Raw genomic sequence first — 24027 nt, forward strand, 5'->3', positions numbered from 1 at the left:
CCAAAGTAATATGATACAATTGACCAACAGATTTCACATGTATTGAGGCTGCCCTTGGATGTTGTCAGACCAGGGAGAAAGTACAACTGTTTTACTACTATAATGATGACAACAACAACTTAAGGATATTTAATTCATGGGCTGGGGATAATATTATGGCAAACAATATTGGAATCCTGCAGAAAAAAAATGTCATTTAAGGCATGCTTGTATAGTGGTTAGGGGTTTGTTTAGTTTTTAATTAGAGGAGTGATTTTAGAGTAATTTTATGTGATTTTTTTTGCTTAGTCACAAATGCTATCTGAATGAAAATATCTTACTTCCTTAACAATCTGTAGAATAGAGAGGCAGTTGCAGTGCTAAAAAAGAAGTTATTAGAAAGAAAAACTGTAGAATGAAACAAAAATAGTGCTATTAAAAAGTGAGAGAAGATAGCATCATCCACTTTTACTTTTGGATCCATAGACTATTTATGACATGGGGCCTTCAGAGGCAATAAGTTTGTATGTCAGTGTAAGTAAACTGCAGGAAGTACCCTGAATAAGTTGAATATGAGTAGAGATAGGCCCTCAGTAGAGATAGGCCAGGAACAACCAATATAACCAGTGCTTTTTTTGTAAAAGAAAAAGGTGCCAGAACTCACACATGTCATACAACCCGCTTTGCCTACCCTACAAGGTTCCATCCAAAAAAGGTGCCGGAACTCTGTTCTGAGCGTTCTATGAGGAAAAAAGCCCTGAATATAACAGTATACTATAGTAAACAACTTTTAAAAACAGATTTTTAAAAAAAAACTCACAAAGAAATGAAACAGAAATGCTGCAAGGTGCCAATTCCTAGCACCTTATTTATTTTAGTTTCTTCTAAGTCCCAAATAGGCTGCAAAAGCTTTATTAGAAAGTAAAATTATGAGTAGCTGCATCATTATGCTGTGTTTTGAAATATCTTACTTTCTTAGAGAAAAGACAAGGGTTAGATCAAAGTGGTATTGAATATTCTGATAGAGAACATATGTGGTAGGATTCTGGAAGTCCAGTGCCGAGGTTTCAGCCATTTTGCAAAATTACCCATAGGCTGTTCTTGAACTTTCAATTCTCAAAATGCTTGAGAACCCTGGAGTAGAGTAAACTGCTATACAATAACTACATACATCTGAGTTTAAAGATAAGTAGGCAGGCATAGTTTCACCAAAGCCATGCTTCATACAGCTTCTCTTCCTCACGTAGTGTTAAATTTAAAGTTTAGCATAAACAGATTTGGCTCTTTTTACAGGCAGAAGGGCAGGATAGAAATTCTGTTATGAATAAGCAAACCAAACATGGGAGTTATTGAAATGCAACAAATAAAAAATTGTTTATAAGTTAAAATCTAGTGGTCTTGCTTTTTTAAACTATATTGGTTTTGAAATTTGGGAATGATATAGGTGAAATATTATTTGATAGTAATTGAAAGTGCCAGATTTTGGAAAATAACATAGTGCACAGTGAGAAACTTTTTTTATACTGTTAGGCCCTGAAATGTATAATATTTACAAAAGAGACATAAAGGAAGATACTGTTTTCTCTAGTGCTGCTATACTTCAGCATCTTGCTTCTCCAAATGCTCATAAAATGCTGTACAATACCCCTGGAAAAAAGGTTGATTATTGAAGTGACCCAGGCCAGACAAAGCACACATCTCCCATTAGATTTAACATCTACCCATTGGTTCACAACATTTCCTTCTCCAGCTCTCAAAAGAGCTGTACCAGAATTTAATACTTTCATTTCTAATAAAAGCCAGTTGCAATCCTACATGAGCTTGGAAAGTTTGGGTGCTTTGTGCAACATTAGGAGGGCAGGGCTTTGAACTCTACATGTAACACTAGAGGAGCTAGGTTTTCTTCTTACAAAAAAAATCTTTTTTATCACTGAGCACATAAGTCTCAAGAGACTCTTCTTTATTAAATGGCTTTAAATTATTCTCTATCTACATCATCAGAATGCACTTTGCTAGGTTGATGAAAGAATGGCACAGTTTTTAAAAGATACAGCATTGTTTCCTTTCATTAAAGACATGTTTAGTGTTCATTCTAGCTCGCTTCTCATTCTGGAGAATCAGTGTCAGTAGAGCATAAGAAGAATAAAACATGACTTTGTAAGCATTACTTCATGTGGTTGCTTTCATGGACATCCTATTTCCATAAAGCAAGAATTAAGATGCTGAACCGTGTTTCAATCATTCACTGGAAAAAGTGCAAGAATTACACTGCATTGTTATACACACAACAGTGCGAAATTACAGCTGCCAGTTCTTTAGCTTATGTTGATCTTCACAGGCTTGATATTCTTTTCAAGAACCTAGGATGTTGTAATTACTATAGTCCATTGAACAATCAGCCAGATGTTCAGACTGGATTTGGCATTTTTGTCCAGCTATTGAGGGCTACTAAAAGGCCTGGGATAAGCAGATATGGATGTTTTATGGTGTTACAAATATCATCTCAAAATCTAAGCTGTTCCATGTAAACCTGCTTTTTGCAATTGACTGATGGTAAATTTGTCAGTGCTGATGGTGTTAACGTGGTGCTTGGTTGTTTTGGGATTGCACCCAAGGCGCCTATGATATTGGTACTATCTTTGCTTTCTTTTGTCACAGTTGTTCTATTTCTATTTGCAGGTCTTTGTATTTTGTTACTTTCTCCAGTTCCTTCTACTTTGCTGTCTCCAAGTACTACCACATCCATTATCTAGATTTTTTTGTCTTTCTTACTGATAATTGTTAAGTCTGAGGTGTTATGTCACAGGTGCCTGTCTATTTAAAGTCTAAAATTCCAGAGCACTTTAGCCTCTTCATTTTCTATTACTTTTAATATTTTATAGTCCAGTATCAATTGCAGAACTTCCAATGCACCATTGTTACTACTTTGTCATGATGATGATGATGATAATAATAATAATACTGTAATAATAATAATAATAATAATAATAATAATAATAATAATAATAATAATAATAATAATAATAATAATAATAATAATGTTGGAAGGGACCTTGAAGGTCATCTAGCCCAACCCCCTATACCATTTTGGACAAATGGCTGTCCAGTCTCTTCTTAAAAACTTCCAGTGTTGGAGCATTCACCGCTTCTAGAGGCAGGTTGTTCCACTGGTTGATTGTGCTAACTGTCAGGAAGTTTGTCCTTAGTTCTAGGTTGCTTCTCTCCTTGATTAGTTTCCATCCACTGCTTCTTGTCCTGCCCTCAGGTGCTTTGGAAAATATTGTTGTTTGTAGTCAGACTGTGTGATCTTCTTGCAGCAGCTAACCAGATAGTCCACTGTTTTTTTTTACCTTCTTTGCAGAGGTGGCACTTGCTGTCTGTTGCTGTCTTCACAATACTGGCATTGTATGCCAGTTTGATGTCTTTAGTACTAGATCAAGGCAATATATACAGTATACCAAATGCCTCCCACTTCCTGCTTTCTTCACAACAACTCTGGGGGTGAGTTGGACTAAAAGAAAATGATTCTCATCTTTTTGGTTGTGATGTTCAATTCTGCTTTTCTATACAGTTTTGGAGAAATATGTGATGTCACTAGACACCTATATTTTCTATCAATTTTCTGTGAATGTACTTTTCCAATGACAATTATTCTGACCTTTTGCCTACTCTTGTTATAAAAAAATAAGCTATCTTCAAGTGGGCTGCAAAAGATCTCACAAAACAGTATTGGACAACAAATAAATAAAGTTGCAGATCTGAGGGGATGCACATTGGGGGAAAAGAAATCATGTCATATCTAAAGGAAGGAATATGAAGAAATAAGTCTGGAGTTAGAGTGCATAATATTATATACTATACAGTAGTTGCAACACATATGCATATACAATATGTATATTCTACTTTAGATGTATATCTTTTGAGACTAAAATATCCCAAAGAAAATACATCAAAAGTGAAAAATGCATCTGGTCTTTTCATCAAAAAATGATAATTAAGTGGGATATGTGAGGGATAGTATAATTAAAATCAGGATATTTCTATCTTTTGCCTAATAAAGGTAAAGGTAAAGGTTCCCCCGCACAGACATGCTAGTCGTTTCCGACTCTAGGGGCCGGTGCTCATCTCCGTTTCAAAGCCGAAGAGCCAGCACTTGTCCGAGGACGTCTCCGTGGTCATGTGGCCGGCATGACTAGATGCCAAAGGCGCACGGAACGCTGTTACCTTCCCACTGTAGTGGTCCCTATTTTTCTACTTGCATTTTTACGTGCTTTCGAACTGCTAGGTTGGCAGAAGCTGGGACGAGTAACAGGCGCTCACTCTGCTACGCGGCACTTGGGATTCGACCCGCCAAACTGCCGACATTCTGATCGACAAGCTCAGCGTCCTAACCCATTGAGCCACCGTATCCCTTTTTTGCCTAATACTAGAACCTGAATTGAAGGCTTTAATAACCACAATGTCGGAAAGATTTGGGGGTGGTTAAAAATGTTTCTCTTACCTCCAAGAACAGATTCAGTCATGAACTCTATCCTGAATCAAAGGTCTTCATTCTAGTTTGAATCCTATGACTGGGACTTTTTTTTAGTTAAAATTATTATATATTCTGTCATAGTTAAAAAAAATAGTCCACTGAAAATCATCCAAAGCTGACTTCGTTTTGAAGTCCAATCAGAGCAATTATTTTCCTAACAGTTAGAACAATTAAGCAGTGGAACAGCTTCCCTCAAGAAGTTGTGGGGGCTCCATCACTGGAGGTTTTAAAGAAGAGATTAAACAACCGCTTGTCTGAAATGGGATAGCGTTTCCTTTTTGAGCAGGAAGTTGGCCCGGAAACCTTCAAGGTCCCTTCCCACTCTGTTATTCTGTTATTCTGTCATGCTCATGGGCTTTTCCGTGGTGTCTAGTGGGTGGCCATAGTGGGAAGCAGTATGTGGAATTAGATGAAATTGTAACTTTCAGCAGATGCCTTGCATTATTTCAAGCCCACTGTGATTCATTTAACAAAGCTCCATGCTACCTGCACTGATTAAAAGCAGCTCTCCAGGTTAATATGCTTTCTGTTTCCTCAAGCTACCAGAAACTGAACCTGGGGTCTTCTGTATCCATGGTATATCCATGGGTGTGTAGCCTCCTGTTGGAGGGCACCCCTAATTCCAGCTGCTGCCTCTGCGTTATGACTCATTTTCTTTATAGATTTTATTCCTCCTTTCTATTTTATCTGTCAAATTAGACTTTTCCATATCATTTTATTGCTTTGCATTAAATGTTTGCTATGGAGGCAAAAAGCCAGTCTCTGAAATGAAGCATAACACATAGTCTTGTATTGTCCAGTAACCTACTGCAAGGGCTCCAGTTAAATCTTACTTTTTCTTCCTGCTAGCAGAGTTTATGGCTTTTGTCTCTTCCTTCTAAATGTCCCCTGTGTAAAAAAGAATGTAACAGGGCTTGACTTGACAAGAAAAGGATACTTGCTGCCAATTACAACTCTAATAGTGGGGAAAGGAAAGTGAACAAGATACGTCCTTTATGGGAGGAGTTTGTGGTCACCGAACCATACATGCTGCTAGAAAGATTAAAGTCAGAGGGGTAGCACATTTCAGATTTAAGATTAAGCTTCTTTGTTTTGGAGCGCAGAGACAATAATTCATTAATTTGCTTACTGAATTCTTTTCATTTTTCCACAGACACACACACTTCAGTGATCTTTCACTCATTTTTATGCCTTAAGTGTCATTTTTTTTCTTTGAAATTATCAGATGCATTACAAGTATAACCTTTTTAATATTACTTTCAATGTCATTTTTTTAATCCAGAAAGTATCTACTGTGTTAATTCCCATTCACAAAGCTACACATCCCTGAACAGATGAAGGAGTTGTTAAATAGCTTTAAATTTACATTGTGGGGCTCCCTCTTTTGAGTTTGGGACCACTGATCAATCCTTGGTCCTCCAACTGTTGTTGAATTACAGTACAGTTTTCCTCCTCCTTGATCTCCTTCAGGGCTGCTTGGATTTGTAATTCAGCAACATCTGGAGTGCTGTAATAGACTGCCTACCCTGCCATAGACCATAAATTATACTCAGCAACCTTTTATCTGTAGATAATTTCCAGTCTTTGGCTGCTTTCTTTCTAGCCATTAGATCCTGGTAAGCCTTGCCCTTCTTTTTTTTTTAAAAAAAAAACAAGTTTTATTAGTTTTTCAATTTACAACCTACATATCTAGAAAGCATCATGATACCTGGGTAGTCATCAGTTGAGTGACAGCCTTGCCCTTCTCATAGTGAAGCTGATCAGGATTGAGATTATGATCATGGTGTCCAAAATATGCAATCTCCATTCTGGAATGTCAGGATGGTTGGCACAACTAGTTGGCAGGTGGCTTCTTCTGAAAATGCCTCCTTTATTACTGGCAGTACATGCTTGTGTAAATATTATATTTGCTGGACAATACCCTGTTAAGTAGGGTATTGAGCCAGTCATTGTCTCATAGCCTACACTGTCAGGCTTGGCTGACAAGCTGGTCAATCAATTCCTGTCACAACCAATGATCAAAAAATGAATATGTTGAGGGGCGGGGGGTTTTTTGATTTTTTAAAAAGTAGACCTTGCATTTGTGAGAAGAAATACTTTAAAAAAATCTCTTTTTTATTTAGAAAGCAAACAGAGGTAGCAGGAATTGATGGCATGAGAGACAATGCTACAAAGATAGGCATCCAACAGTGAAAGAGGTCACATAGAAACAGGGGCATTTATAGTACTTGCTACCTGTCTCTATTTTTAAAGCAGTAAAAATTTGAGCCAGTATCTGAAAATTGTAGTTGGTATCTAACATTCCACTTCTACTATGAAAATCAGAGTTGAAGTTTGTGGTATAAGCTTTCATGGCTGATATTATGTTGGCAGTGCTGAACTTCAGAGTTTAGTGCCTATGACCTACACTGCTGGCCTTTGTAACTGGTCAAATAAAAAGTTGAGAAAGTGAATGAAGCCCCCAATACTGTAAAGTTAGCCTTGCCTTACTACTTCCATTGAAAACTAATTAGATTAATGGCTCATTATATTTTTCTTCTATCACTCTTCATTCAACCCAAAGTTCTCCAGATTCAGAACTGGCTGCAGCATTGAGTATGTGTTGCCAATCTCAGAAACTATAGAAAGTCCTTAGGAAGTGCAAAGTGCTTCAAAGCCAATGGATTCAATTTGCTGCTTTAAAAGATGTTTCTGGTTCGATCTGTGAATCTGCTTGGATAGAGAGTTTTGATCAAAGCTTTGTCAAATCAAAGCACTCCTTCCAAGTTTATAGATTATTTATATATCATAGCAAGAAGTAGGACTGGTTTTATTGGGAAGTGGGAGAAAGGAGTTTAAGATCAGTCACAATAATTATACTTAAGTTTCAAACACCACATTATCAACATTTTAAAAATAGCACAAAGAGCCAATGAAATAAATTCTCAAGGTTTCTTATACTGTGTATGTTGAAAAGAGATGACATTAATTCATTGCAAGGGAGATATAACCAAGCAATTTTTTTTTTCACTTGGAAGGATATTATTTCAAAGCCTGATTGAATTTGTAATAGTGTCACCTAACAGATTGATTTTCTTATAGGTAGCCTGAGCAGTATTTCCAACCTTAAATATTAATTTTGATATTGGAAATTAAGAAAGCAATTACTTGGCTGATTCATTAATTACTGGTTACTGGGCAATTTTGCATGGTATGCATGGAAAGCCTGAGGCAGCTATTAAAACCTGCTCTAACACAATTAATCTATTTGTGTTTATCACTCAACTTCTTTGCAATTATGACATTTTATTGTACACAAAACTATGAGTGGAATCAGGCACATAGCAACCTTTGGCTTTCTGGGAGCAAGATTTTTTTTCTTAAATATTATTCAAGGACGTCTTTTTATTTATCCATTCCAGTTTTAATCTAAGACAAATCTGAGAGAGAGGAAATGACTACTCATTTCAGTGATGAGGGAGTGACATTTTGCACATGCCCAAATTCCCTCTTAGGCCAAGTTATAAAAATCAGTCCTTGAAAATCCATAGTATAAATAATGTATATTCTGGGCCATCAGACTGGATCTCTGATATTATGATATCGGTATTAAGTCCTCAATGAAAATATAGTTTGAGAAGCCAACTATCGCTTCAGTTAAATTTTAAAAAAATCAAATTTATGCCTTCAAGTCAGCTTTGACCATGGTGACTACTACCTACAGTTTTCTTGGCAGCATCTTTCAGAACTGGTTACCAGTGAGAGCTGAACTCACAAATGTTTGGTCCATAGAAATCAGGCTCTGTACATTTACTCAGCAAATTAATAAGAAGGTTTGAGATAAAATCCAAATGTCTTAGCTTCCAGAGTTTGTGATCTCTCTCAGAGCACACAATGCCTTCAATAGTCACTTTTTATAATAATAATAAAGTTGGAAGGGACCTTGGAGGCATCTAGTCCAACCCCCTGCTCAGGCAGGAAACCCTATATCATTTCAGACAAATGGCTGTCCAGTCTCTTCTTAAAAACTTCCAGTGTTGGAGCATTCACCGCTTCTGGAGGCAGGCTGTTTCACTGGTTAATTGTTCTAACTGTCAGGAAAATTATCCTTAGTTCCTCTCTTTGGTTAGTTTCCATCCATTGCTTCTTGTCCTGTTTTCAGGTGCTTTGGAGAATAGCTTGACTTCCTCTTCCTTGTGGCAACCCCTGAGATATTGGAACACTGCTATCATGTCACCCCTCGTCCTTCTCTTCATTAAATTAGACATACCCAATTCCAGCCTCCAGTCCCATAATCATCTTTATTGCTCTTCTCTGTACTCTTTTTAGAGTCCCAACATCTTTTTTAAATCATGGTAACCAAAACTGGATGCAGTATTCTAAGTATGGCCTTACCAAGGCATTGTAAAGTGATATTAACACTTCACTTGATCTTGATTCTATCCCTTTCTTATTCAAGAAATAATGTTGTCATTTATATACAATATAAAAGAAAATTCATGCCCTAATATGAAGATATGTTTATGACATAGACTAAATGGGGAGGAAATATGTAGGAAAGTCTCCTTGCAACAGAGGTGCAATCTTTTAGCTAGTGAGAAAACTGGGAGAAGGGAGAGAAGAGTAATTGTTTGAAAAATTACTTGGTCTTTTAATAAACTATTAATTGAAATATATTTAAAATCTGAATCAATTTACTAAAAATGCTTGCCTTCTATGCTGCTATCAATAAGAATTATTGTGTTATTGTCTATTTGTAACCTTTTTGTAGTATTTTGGCAAGTTTCTTTCTTTCTAATTACATGTTTCAGATTTCAAGCATAAAACTGCTAAGCTCCGTGCTTGGGTAGTGGGATGTTTCTTTGTGTGTATGTGTATGGAAGAGAGGGGGATTAAACTTCGCATCAAGGTTATTGAATATGGATCTCTGCCACAATTATTACCCTTATCTCCTGCTATTTAAAAACATCAATGTACATCACATCCTGAATGTTAATCCTAACATACAGCCTTTCTTTACACTCCTATGCTCTGATCTATATGTCTTTCTCATGCTGTTGAGCTTTTTAGTACATATTCATTAACTGAGGGGATTCATAATTTTCTCCACATTCCTGGCTGTGTATCCCTCTATTTTGTTCCCTTGGGAAAAAAAAAATAAACACCCTTCTATTCTGTGCCAGGCAAATCTTCCTTCTCTCACAGGCATCCCAAGAGAAAGACAAATCAAACAAAACAATTAATTCAGCAAACAATACAGTTAAGCCATGATCCCAGCATACTTTCCAGCCTGAAACAAAACAAATAGCCCTGGCAGCATGGATAAATAACATCACAGATGGAGGGATTTCATAAGCAGCTAACTTTTTCTGCTCAGAGACTTCAAGAACATGAAAACATGGAGCACACAGCCCTTTTTCCAAATCCTTTCAGCCCTTTGGTGCAGAGTTCATGAGTTTGCTAAGAGTCACCATATTGGATTTAGGTACTCCTGGGAACCCTCCCAATCACCAGCTCCAAGGGGATAATTATGCAAGAAAAACACATGCAAAACAACTGGTGTTACAGCAACATTTTCAGCATCTCCCACTAGGTTGGCCTCTGTCATCATTTTGACAGATAGTACAACATGATAAAGCTGTGAAAAAGAAATGTGATTCACACCCAGATAGGTTTGCTTGCTTTTCCAGGAATTTATAGAAGTTCCAGTTTCTGGGCAAATATGAAACATATCTGTTTCTTAGTGGGTACACAAAATTTGTGTAAAAGAATCCAGTAAGAATCTTATTGACCAGGAAGGCACATTTGCAATGTTAGGAATGCATGGTGGGATCCGTTACAGATTGCTTGCTATTGTAGATGTGTCTAGGCATAAAGTATCTATTTTCCAAAAGATAAAAAGATTTATCAAAGTACAAGCTAAAGTACAAGCCAGAAATGGAATCAGAATCCCGAGATACAATTCATTCTTGGAACTCCAGTTATCTGCTACCAGACCTATTTCCAGGAGGCAAAGCAGTAATACTCTAAGAAATACACAGAGAGTGACAAAATGCACAGACACCGAATATAAACACACAAAACAGTGAGGAAATGTCATATACTCACACAATGAGAATACGTTAGACGTATTCCGTTTTTGAACAGCAGGCAAAACACAACCAAAAAGAGAATAGACAAATCCTTCTCCTTTCTCCCTTCCAACTTTTGAAGGATACCTTGCATGGTTCTCTGAACTTTCTGACCCTTTCAGACATTTCACTACCAATCCCTGACAGATTTACCTTTCTTTTTTGTTCCTGATGGCTGTCTGAATACTGGGCTTCATCTGCCAATTGTGTTTACATTTTAAAACAGTAGCTGGGAATTCTTGGCAAAACAAATGGTGCTTTTCTTTGCAGGAAGTCAGTTTCCCATACTTCAAAGGTGCACTATGGAGCATGAGAAACACCTAAAGACTATCCACAGACATAGGCATACTTCAGAACTACAAAGAAGGAAGAGGAGGTAGACGGTCCATTAGTTCATTCCAGCAAAAGGCAATGTAGTCTTTGACATTGCTAAGGATGCATCTTCCTCTTTGGCTTTTCTAGATATCACATATCTAGCCCTTTTAATGGATGTCAGTTTGAAATGTTGGAAGTTGAAATGATATTTAAAATAACTTAAGATATATTGATATTATACATAGCACACAGTTAGTATTTATTCTCACTGCTAAAAGGTTTCATACAAATTTTTCAACATCTTTAGTTGCAGCACATCGACAAAGCTGGCCAATCTACTTGGCTGGGGTTTACTTATGATTCTGAAATAAGTTACTCATTGAGTTTCCAGCTTCTATCCCAGTTTCTTAACTATTCTAATACAGTAGGGTAAATAAAAAGTACAACCTTTTGTCAATTCATGATGTCCTTGGGGGGGAGGGGAGGGGGATTCAAGGCTGTTTTGGTACTTGGCATATTGTGCACTCTGAAGGCATTAAACAAATTTAAATAGCTACAAATTGTATCCTCTGGATGTCAAGGTTACATTCCTATAAAGAATAGCAACCAGTCAATAGCAATAATGTGCTGGTAAATTCTCATCTCAAACCAACAGATACAAGTCAATAGCAGCAACAACTTTAGATTCAGAGGTATTTTGTGCTAAATACCATCCACCTTTTTTTTATCATGGGAAAGTCAACAATCTAGTAATTTAGTTGTTTCCAAATTGTTTATGGGAAATTCTAAAAGTCTAGGAAACCATACTAAGTATCTAACTGGTAAGATCAATGTTGGACAAGTTTTCCAGAAAGACATTTTGCTTTCCCATATTGCTCTTTCTTTGAAATTCACAGAAAAAGAACACTGACAGGTACATTTTAAAGTACAAAATCAACTCAAAATGGCAGTCATGAGTTTCCTTGGCTTTGTCACTCTCCCTACCTTATAAGAGGTACAGTATGTCCTTAAATAAGATTCATAAACCTAAAAGGAGATCATAATAGTTGCTTTAGTTTTCTCCACGGGCACAGGTTGATGTGGAATAATTTCTCTTAAGATCAGATATATGGAAAGCCATTGTGATAACCAAGCACCAATAATATATGCTATCCTGACCACCATCTATAAAAGATCTATAGGTAAGCTTGCAGATTTAGCTACTATATATTATGTACTAACATTCCACTCCTTTATATTCTATTTCTGTTATACATTTAATCACATTCATAAGCTATTTATGAAGGAGTGTAATTTATGATGTGTTCTTAATGTCTTGGAAGACACAGATAATTTATTTAATGAGTAAGGACATGATAATTCACACAAGATGATTCTAGTCAGAAAATTAGTTTCATTAATTTGCTGTAAATTCTTTGCTTTGATTTATTACAGCAGGAGCTCCTATATCCAGTGCAAATCACTGCAAGTGTGTGTTTATCTTGGAATCAGAATGATTTGCCTATCCTATCTTCCTTGCATTTCTTCTGAAATCTCTTATGTTTTGTGCAATAGTTTTCTGAAAGCAAAAGAGTTATGTATAAACATTTGTTAAGTCATCTAATCAAAAAGTGTCTTTCATCAGTGACTCTATCAACATAAACATTCTCACTTTGTGTAACTACAATTGGGTGTAACTTTTCCTTAATCCATTGCCTGATATCAGTCACAGCTTAATTGTAAGACATTATTCTTGCTTCCACCTCTTTAATAAAGTGCCTTACCTTACAATTTCTGAGTGCTACCACCTGGTGTTGGATGCTCAGAGTAGGACTAGAGTTATGCTAATGTAGCAAGTTTTTCTGTTCAACACTTGTAATATCAGGAGAAGTATTAATGCCTTAAGACTCAAATTAACATGCACACTACAAGCTCTGAATAGCTTAATGCCATTCAGGATTATCCCATGCATCTTTCTTGAACTTTGTCCATTAAGATGGGCTAAATTAATAAAGTGGAAATGTCTTTTCTCCAACACTATAGAATTTTTTCTGTTGACTTTTGTTATGCTTTCAAGAACCTTGAAAACACTTATTTTCAGTGCCATTTTCTGCAGATAACATATTTAATTTTATATTCCAAAATATCTTTAATATGCAAATTTTTTATTGAGGGTCCAAAAATCATATTGAAGTGCGTTGCAAGATTCACTGTGATCTTTTCAGCAGCTCCTTAATCTTCTCATATATGCATGGAACACTACTTTTTTGTGCTGCAGCTGCCAAAAAAGCAAACACAGTGCTAGGCTGCATTAACAGAGGGATAGAATCAAGATCAAGTGAAGTGTTAATACCACTTTACAATGCCTTGGTAAAGCCACACTTGGAATACTGCATCCAGTTTTGGTCAACATGATGTAAAAAGATGTTGAGACTCTAGAAAGAGTACAGTGAAGAGCAACAAAGATGATTAGGGTATTGGAGGCTAAAAGATATAAGCAATGGTTATGGGAATTGGGTATGTCTAGTTTAATGAAGAGAAGGATGAGGGGGTGACATGATAGCAGTGTTCCAATATCTCAGGGGTTGCCACAAGGAGGAGGGAGTCAAGCTATTCTCCAAAGCACCTGAAGGCAAGAGAAGAAGCAATGGATGGAAACTAACGAAAGAGAGAAGCAACCTAGAACTAAGGAGAAATTTCCTGACAGTTAGAACAATTATTCAGTGGAACAACCTGCCTCCAGAAGGTATAAATGCTCCAACAGTGGAAGGTTTTAAGAAGAGATTGAAAAGGACTAAGAAGGAGTTTGCTCCTAAATATAACATAAGATTGGAAGAAGATGAGGATCATTTTAAAATTGAACAAAGAAATAATTGTTAGAAATTCTGTTTATACAAAGCACCACACAGTAAACAAAGAATACAGTCACCATGTGCTTTACTGCTCAACTATATAGCTGTAATAGGGATCAGGAAACTCTACTTAAAACAAAAGGGCATAGAGTATATATTATAGATACAAACTTGTAAATACTGCCATCTACTGGGTGAATACTACTGTAGTTGCTGCATAGAAATACATTCCAACAATGAATTCCAACATTAATAACTTGAGCTACTGTATGCTGATAACAGTAGTCTGATAGCTGAAAATACAAATGATCAGCAAGCTCTAGTAATGAAAGTCAAGAATTACAGTGAAAAAGTGTAACTAAGTTTTAGAATTGACAATATTGAAATGGGGGATAGCTTCTGCTGTTTAGAATAAATTATCAACAGTAATGGAGCCCTAAGTTAAGAAATATTTTATAGTAGCCACAGAGGCCTTGGAAAAGATATTTAAATGCAGGACTGGGAAACCTGAAAGACCAGTTGGACAGATTGTCCTGAGAAAAATGTATCTATCTGGTTACTGAGAGTTGACACAAATCTGATGGCATACAGTATGCCATCATGGGATAATATATTTGATATTCCATTGGATTATTTCCTGCATATTGCAGAGATGGACTAGATGATCTTTATCATCCCTTCCAACTCTACACTTCTATAATTCCTCCCTCTGTCTTAATACTAAAAGAACAATGTCCTTCAGTAGAGCATAATTCTTATCTGATGCTCCACTAAAAGGCACTGTTCCTTTACTATTAAGGGGAAGTAAGGAAGCATTATTAATAAATTCCGTGGTATACTGAAATTAAAACTACAATCCTATTCAGATATTTGTCTCCTGTTTTATCAATAATATTACTTAATTTAAATCTCTCATATCTGCTGATTCTCTCCTGGAATTAAAGTGGAGAAGATTATATGGGAATTGCATCCAAAAGCATAATTAGTAATTTATCTGGCTCTTTTTGCCAGCTTCAAAATTCAGACAACCTGCATATATTCTTAATTTGTTTAATACAGCTCATTGATATTGACACCATTGTTTAAATTTTCTTGTATCTCAGACAGTTATGACACCTGATACATTTTGAATTTCCCATAATCTTTTAAAGTGATATTATAATGAAAGCCAGACTCCAGCAGTATCTGGATTGAGAACTACCAGAAGTACAGGCAGGATTTCGAAGAGGCAGAGGAACTAGAGATCAAATTGCCAACGTACGCTGGATCATGGAGAAAGCTATAGAGTTCCAGAAAAACATCTACTTCTGCTTCATTGACTATGCTAAAGCCTTTGATTGTGTGGATCATAACAAACTGTGGCAAGTTCTTAAAGAGAAGGGTGTACCAGACCATCTTATTTGTCTCTTGAGAAACCTATATGTGGGCCAAGAAGCAACAGTAAGAACTGGACACGGAACCACTGATTGGTTCAAAATTGGGAAAGGAGTCCGGCAAGGCTGTATACTGTCACCCTGCCTATTTAACTTATATGCAGAGCAATCATGAGAAAGGCAGGGCTAGATGAATCAAAAGTTGGAATTAAGATTGCCAGAAGAAATATCAACAACCTAAGATATGCAGATGATACCACTCTAATGGCAGAAAGTGAAGAAGAACTAAAGAGCCTCTTGTTGTGGGTGAAGAAGGAGAGTGCAAAAGTTGGGTTGAAACTTAACATTAAGAAAACCAAGTTCATGGCATCCAGCCCTCTCAATTCCTGGCAAATAAATGGGGAAGAAATGGAGGTAGTGACAGATTTTATTTTCCTGGGTTCCAAGATCACTGCAGATGGGGACTGTAGCCAAGAAATTAAAAGATGCTTGCTCCTCGGGAGGAAAGCCATGGCAAATCTAGACAGCACACTAAAAAGCAGAGACATCACCCCACCAACAAAAGTGCGTATAGTCAAGGCTATGGTCTTCCCAGTTGCAATGTATGTCAGTGAAACCTGGAACCATAAAAAAGGCTGAGCGCCAAAGAATTGAGGCCTTTGAACTATGGTGCTGGAGAAGACTCCTGTGAGTCCCTTGGACTGCAAGGCAATCAAACTGGTCAGTCCTAGAGGAGATCAACCCTGACTCTCCTTTAGAAGACCAGATCCTGAAGCTAAAACTCAAATACTTTGACCACCTAATGAGAAGGAGGGACTCACTGGAGAAGAGCCTAATTCTGGGAAAGATTCAGGGCAATAGAAGAAAGGGACGACAGAGAATGAGGTGGCTGGATGGAGTCACTGAAGCAGTAGGCGTGAGCTTAAATGGACTCCAGAAGATGGTAAAGGACAGGAAGGCCTGGAGGAACATTGTCCATAGGGTCACGATGGGTCAGACACGACTTCGCAGCTAACAACAAAATAATGAAATTTCTAGGACATTATGGGAATCTAAGCTGGCAATTTCAGGGTGAGGACTGTCTAGTGCTGATCAAAAAAATTCTGTTACTAATGCAGTACAAACTGAAATCTCCACATGACAAAGGAAGAACTGACATAGAATTTAGGATTCTCTCTGATTTGCTTAATCCAATGCTGCGCTGCATATTGGCTCTAATACAAGTACAGATAATCAGCATTAATTAAAAAGTGATGCTTTGAAAATTAATGAAGAAGTTGGTCCAGCTCACAAGACAAAAAAGGACAAACTTATAAGCAAGGTTGTACACATGCTGAGTAGCAATTGGAGACTACAGATCCCTTTGTGTCTTAGTGTCACAACAGCATGATAATCACTCTGCTTCTTCTACTTTCTCTTTTTGTGATAAGTCATCTCTACAATAATAGAGATTTATTTCCCTTTTGCCTCTGTTTCCAAGACCTGGTGGTGAACATTTCCACATCAGCAGGGATAGATAGCACATTATTTTGACAATATCAATTGTGCTTGTTATTGACTCGACCTAAAGATTTGGGACTGCAATCTATAGCCCTGGAGAGCTAAATTTATATTTCACTGTGTCCACCACCCTGCCACCCGCCTTAGCAAATTGTTTCCTGCTGGCAGCTAATCTCTACCAGCAAACCCAAACATTTATATGAACTCTGTTTCAGTTGCTCACATCCCTGATGCCTTCTTTGTTCAGATGCAACAACAGTTGGCAAAGCCCACTTATATTTATTGCAGTTTCACTGCTCCAGACATAATGAGGTAAAATGAAAACAACTTCTCCTGCCACAGCTATGTGAACTGGGAACTCATAAAGGCTAAAAGCTTTTAATTACTAGCTTGTTGCAATTATGCCCAGCCTCCCTGCATCCCTCACGTAGAGCAGACAGAGCACTCGGAGGTCAAACTGAACTTCAGTTTGCTAAACTTTCTGGCAAATACTTCTTGAAAATCTGAAGCATTTCTCCTACCTCAGAGCAGATGCCTGGAAAATGTGATCTACTGCTCTCAATGACCACATTCTCTGGTCCTTAATGCTGCTGAAAGCAGAGCAAAATCATTCGCTTCCAAACCTAAATAGGGTGGTACTTCTTTATCCCCACTTTTTTCTGACACACTCCACTACAGTTTGGAATCCACTAGATTTGACTATAGCTGTTGCCTCTTGCTTCACTTGTTCCCAAATCCAGGGCCTCTCTAATCAGAACAGCATTCTGCACCCACTTGTAATTCACTAGGATTAAGTTTCCTATTTGCAAAAAAAAACCCCAAAGGCTGAAATTTAATATTCAGATTAGCAGTACAAGAAAACAAATTCTGCTTCTAGGCATTGCTCAGGAGGTGCCAGGTTTCAAGAGTTTCTAAGTAAAAATGATGGGAAAAGGAAATGCTAAGTTTATATTGATATACTATGTGGTGACGCAGTGGTTAGAGTGCAGTATTGCAGGCTAATTCTGTTGACTGCCAGCAGCTTGATTCTCTGTCTTCCATCCTTCTGAGGTTGGTAAAATGAGGACCCAGATTGTTAGGGGCAACATGCCGACTCTGTAACCTGCTTAGAGAGGGCTGTAAAGCACTGTGAAGTGGTATATAAGTCTAAGTGCTATTGCTCTGAGATCTAACTGAGTGTTGTGATTCAGGGTCAGCCTGTGGGTTCAGCAGTTGGGTCGGATGACTCAGAGGAGGAGGGGGGGGGTGTTGAAGAGTTTGATGAGAGCCCCCAGCCAGGCCCCTCTCATCTGGTCACGACGCAGACCCAGCTGTGTGAGCCTGACAGCGTGGATGAAGATGACCCACAGCTGGCCCTGTTCAAGGACGCCCGACGCAGGAGGCAGTCAATCAGGAGTAAACAGAGGAAGGCAATGGGGCTCCTCAGAAGGAGGCAGAGAGAAGCCACGCCCTGAACTGTATTTAAGGGGGAATGCGTGGGAGGGCTGGTTTGCTGAAGGCAACCACTTGAATAGTTCCTGTTTCATAGCTCCTGTTTCATGGTTGGTGTCTGTTTTATGTTAATAAATTTGGCAGGCTTTATTCCAGCCTCTTGCCGTTTGTAAAGGGGTTGTCCCTGCCTTTTCTGCAGGGCCGGTAGCAGGCTGGTACAGAACACTGAGGCAACCTTGACTGTCACATTTTCTCTTCTTATCCATCAAAGTGAGGTAATAATTTTGCTCATCTGAAACAACTCTATAGCATTTTTTCTCTTTCCCCCCATAATAGAGAAAGGTAAGGTAATAAATAGTACTATTAGAGCCAGACTACCAATTTCAGTAACACATAGAGTTACAGTAAATCATTAAAGGTTCTATCCTGTCACTCTCCCTTTTCCCCTTTCAATAGATGCTCTACAAAGAAAGGATGGACAACCTTTTGGAACTAGAAACACATCAGAGATTTGAGAACGTGTGGTGGTCACATTCATAAAATGCTTCCACATGATAGTCAGATCAAACCCATTCATCAGAATGAAAGCTAGCCTTCCCGTGCCAGATGTGCTCTACTATCCCAGTGCTTTTATTGGTGACCTAATGTATTCTTATAGAGAGGCTGGGCTAAGTCTTGTAATATGAAGCTTCCTCTTGAAGAATATTTGAGAAAAGGCACCTCATTAACTGAAAAAAAAGAGAAAATAGAGGTCCCTGTTTCAAGAGAAGTGAAGATGAAAAAAAGAGCAATGGGGGTAGGAAGAGAGAGAATGAAAAAGAAACTGGTGCAGGAAGCCAAAGAAAAACAGATCTATCAGAAAGGAATATCGTGGAAACAGCTCTTGTTAAAGACTCTTAATAAGAGGTAAACCTTGATAAGAGGTAAATATGATTGCTTCACAACTTTGTGCTGCTTTAATAGATGATGAGAAGACGAGCCTAGACAAGTAAATTTTAGATTCAGCAGCAAGAATAAAGGACAAACCAGAGAAATCAATTTCTCGACATGCATTGACTTTATTAGATCATGACTTCCCTTTTAAATAAATCTTAGTGTACAAAGCTGGTTTCAATCCTCATTTCTATGTATATTCCTAGAACAATCTTGTAGTTATATTATAGTGACTTTTTCAAATAAGTTTCATAGCTGATCTTACATTTCATCTTGGATCTTTTATGCTCCAAGAAACACATCACTGTATCAGCTGTAACATCCTAGATTTTAAATTATAATTATAATTTATAATTTGCAATCCAATGTGTCAAAGTCTCCTTATCAAAGATTCCTAAAGCAATTGCTTTTACCTTTTGTTTAAAAGAAGGCTTAAATCACAGATTTTTAAATATATTAGACTCTAAATTAGTTTTTAGAAAACTCTCTATTTCATCTTGAATAATCACATATGATTTATCAGTAGATTTCTCTTAGGTGCTTTTGGAATGTTTATTGTTGTTGCAATAATAAAAGTACAACATTTAGATAATCCCAAGAAATATCCTAGAAGTGGAAATGTTGATTCTGAAAAGGCAAGGCAAAGAAGCAGACTGCTGCAGATCTGTTAGTATAGTTTAATCTTTATTTTTTTAATCATATCATTATTGTTAATGATATTTAACAATATCATATTTCCCTGTGAATCTATATCTGCAGAATTCTTTGTAAATGTTCTAAACAACCTTTTAAGAATAATCACTTCTTTTGGAACACAAAACAAGATTGAAAGTTGGAAGTGAAAAGAAACTAGGAAGAAACTGCCATTCTCTCATCCTCAAACTTACTTGTCCTACCTTTTTTAAAGTTTATCATTCCCTCCCTTCTAAATTTAATTAAAAAATAGGTAAAATTTCTTGGCCTTTCAGCTCTGTGGAACATACAGACAAATAAATTAAAAAGTGGAAGAAGTGGAACTAACCCAATAATCCATGAAAACCTAATTTGCCTCACCAGGGTTGCTGACGCAAGAATGTCCCTTCTCTCTTCCCCATCTCCAGTTCTGGGGCAGTGATTGGAGAAATTGGCTAACAAGATCAGAAAATTTAATTACTGTTATGCTTTCCCTTCTCCAGAAATTGGATGTCACAGTTCCTTGTTGCCTGTGCTAGAGATGTGCTATAACTGATTTTCATAAGTTTCGGTCCCTCTTTTCTCAGAATTGCAAATGAGATTTAAAATGCAGCCTTAGGGTTACAAAACAGAGGTCAGAGTGACAATTAAAGGGCAATCAGAAGAAACATATGAATTTGACTTCTGAATGTACTATTGTTTGATTTGCTTTGATTTGCATAATGAAAAAGGAATAGTAGGACCATCCATTCTTTTAATTAAAGCAAGAGTGACACCAGCAGTTTTTGCTAACATATTCATAAATGTATAAGGGTAGAGCAAGGGCCATTCAATCCTTGGCACCAAAAGGTAGTTTAATGCACCCACTGTAAGTCCAAATGATGATGATGATAACTTTATTGTCACTTTGAATGTACACCAATCGGCATACATCAAAATGAAATTTTGTTGCATACAGCTCTCAAAGGGTCACCACCTCCGATATATACTCCTTGTTTGGGGCCCGCTCAAATTTCACATTGTCCATTTTAGTCTCTAGGGAGTGAACGATGGCAAACAGGACAGAAGGAAATGGGGCTCCATGTGGATTAGCCCTCAAATTCGCTTGTATTCTGACAACCTCGCCTTCTTTCCTTTTTCTGATCCTGACTCTTCCACCCTTTCCTTAAAGAGGCCTTGCTTCTTTCTGCCCCTGGAGCACATTCTAATTCATTCCTAGATTCTGAACCCCAATTATTTATATGGAAAAAATAAAGGAGTACAACTTTTTTTGAGGGAATGAGATAAAATCTGTGGAACAATTAGAACAGTAAAAATAAAGGAAATAAGTTTCATACTATTACTCGTCAGAAGAGGCTCACCCATGTCACTGCAATGAAGAAACAATTTTAGAGCAACCTTTGTTTACACATTACTCAGGCAGTTGTGGCCCTATAAATATACATACCCTAGGGAAATAACACCAGTAGTTTTTAAACACATTATGAAATGTATCACTGTGTTCAGTTAAATGCAACCCATCTAGGCATTGAACTGAGTGATGTGATGCTGATCAAATCTATTTGAACCTGGAATTGTCAAGCATCTTTACACCAAACCCGTGTCTTAACATTGTTTGTTTCTATATTGTTTTTTCATGAATAAAGAATTGGATTTAGATTCTGCTTATTGAAATTTATTTATTAAGGTTCAGAGAAAAAGTACCAATGTGTAGACCAGGAGAAAACTTATAGAAAGTTTCACTATCCCTATAGCAAAAGAGATGAATATCAGTATACCAAATTTTCATTTCCACTCTCTGTGCACTTAGCTTTAGGCAAGGATGAGCATTTGTAAACTTTATAACTCATCTTGAAGACGCTATTAGAAGTGGTGAAGAAAAAGGGACAAGTTAAGTGACAATAATGCTTATTTTCATTGCCAGGAATTGATGACAGGTACTTGCTTCTATAAATATTCTTGTAGGGGAGAGGTGTATTGGATGCAGTGACTGACAGATCTGGTCTCAAATCAAACAAACATTAGAGATTAGACTAGGTGGAAATGAATATTTGTCTAGCCATTTTTACCTCATTCTTAGAAATTGCAAGGAGAAATGTTGTCTTATCTACTTGACTAATTTAGATTTTTTTTCCCATAGGAAATGAATAAATGAACTAATCTCTGAAACTTCTCACATCCTTTGATAAAAGAATTGACCTTGTCATCATGTCTTTCCTTTGCACAACAACCTGCCTTCTTGAAATTAGAACAGATAAATATTGTACTATCCAAACTGTATCCATTGTACTATCTAAAAATTCTTTTTTAAAAAATAAAAGTACCAGAAACCAAATATCTCTGCACTGACTTCTGGCATACTGCAACTCTTATACGTACAAATCTAGGGTGGAAAAAAGAGATTAAAGTGACTTTAAGAAGCAGCTCCAATACACTTACTGGACTCATACCTTCTCTCAGAAGCCTATAGGTTCTACATAGTCTTACTCTTGTCTCCTGCCCTGATGTAGCTGTTTGGTAATTAATGGTGCTGCCACTATCTTCCAGGAGAGGAATCACCTGACAACATTCCCTTAACCCCAGTCTGTAAATAGGGGGTCTCACAATCTATACTGTTCTTGTAGTAAATAAAATGTGAGGAAATGAAATAGCTTCTATAATATGACCATACAGTCTGGTAACATAAAGACATGCAACTAGTGATCTCAGTTTTTCCTTCCCTCTTTGGGAAGGTGCATCAATTTGATAAGGCATAAACAAAATCAAATCATATATGAAGCCCAATTTTGATTTTGATGATCTTGGAAAAATACAAGATGCTTCTGACTTCAGAAAGGAAATGTATTTCAGGTTTATATATCAAATACCAATAAACCAATAAATAAAAATTAACCTTGAATTCAATATATTCTATTTAGAGTATAAAATATGTAATGAATGTCTTGCATGTCTGCACCACACTTAAGTACACCTGCTTTTCAGTGGTCCCATCTCACAGGGTTTTATGAAGGGCAGGAGAACAAGCTTATTGTATCTCAGAATGCTTCGCCCTCCTATCAAGAAAGAGGTCTTCAGTGTTCAAGTTTCCTGCCAAGAATGAGATCATCAACACTGTTTATACCAAGTTGTGAGACTGTCTTGGAGTTAAGGATTATCTGTTTCTCAAGGTTAATTGGATTGCACATGAGAAACATCATCCAGCTTTACACAGGTGTCTCACCAAGGACAAGGCAGTATAATCCAACCATGACCCCTTCACGAATAAAAAAAAATGCTTACTTCACTCTGCACTACAATACTGAACCATTACATAAAAATACAAAATGCTGTAGCATTTATGTACCATGCACCTAATGAAGTGCTCATTTTCTTCTTCTAGAACCATCAGTATTACGAATACTGTACGTCCTCTCTTGTCATTAAACAGTTAGCAAGAGTTTCAAGGAATCTATGCTCTGGCAAACCTAAAGATAAAGGTGTTGAAATAAATATATCCATTGCCAAGAGCTCCATAACCTAACCCCATTTACCCCTTTCAATAAATCTAGGGCTTCCGGTGGCTGCGCGGCGCCGGAGACAGCCTTCCTGGGCTGCCCGCGGCTCAGCTGAGTTATTTTCGCCTGAAACAGCGCCGATCAGCTGTTCGGGCGAATTTGAAGCCCCCTCCTCGGGAGAAGAGGAGGGGGTGAGCCCCCAGGTAGGGGTCGAGTTCTCCGGAGCCGCCTGAGCTTGTGGCTTGGGCGGCTGAAGGATTGAACTCCCCCGTAGCCTGGGCTGCTCCCAGCTGGCCAGCGCCTCTGCTCCTGATTTCTTGGAGCAGAGCCAGGCGTCTGCGACCACCCCTGCCTGAAGGAATGACTATGGATTAAAGGAGCAGGCAGAGCGGTACAAGAGGAAAAGGTGAAGAGGATTATTATATTTTACTCTCCAGCTTGATGGACTTTTTTGGATTTTAAATCTGAAGTGAAAGTGCGTCACAATTGGTAAAAGATGGCGGCTAAACCACCCCCTAAAACTCTTCGGAGTGCTGGAACTTCTCCGGTGCAACAATCATTACTGCAGGCGCTGCATCCTCCTGATGTATTGACATCAAAGGACTTACAAGATGCTCTTGAAAAACACACCCAGGTAATTTTGGAATCAATTAATGATAGATTTGCACAGATGGAGGAGAAATTGGAGAAATTGGAGGAGAGAATGGAGGAGAGGATGGAACAGAAGTTCAGAGTGATGAAGGTAGACATCTTGTCTTCAGTGTATAAAGTGGCTGGATGTGTGGAAGAATTGGAGGAAAAGCTAGAAGATTTGACTCAAAAGAATGCTATATTAGAAGCAAAAGTATTGGAGAA

The sequence above is a fragment of the Vipera ursinii genome (assembly GCF_947247035.1).
Source record: "Vipera ursinii genome assembly, chromosome: 5".
Taxonomy (NCBI): Eukaryota; Metazoa; Chordata; class Lepidosauria; order Squamata; family Viperidae; genus Vipera; species Vipera ursinii.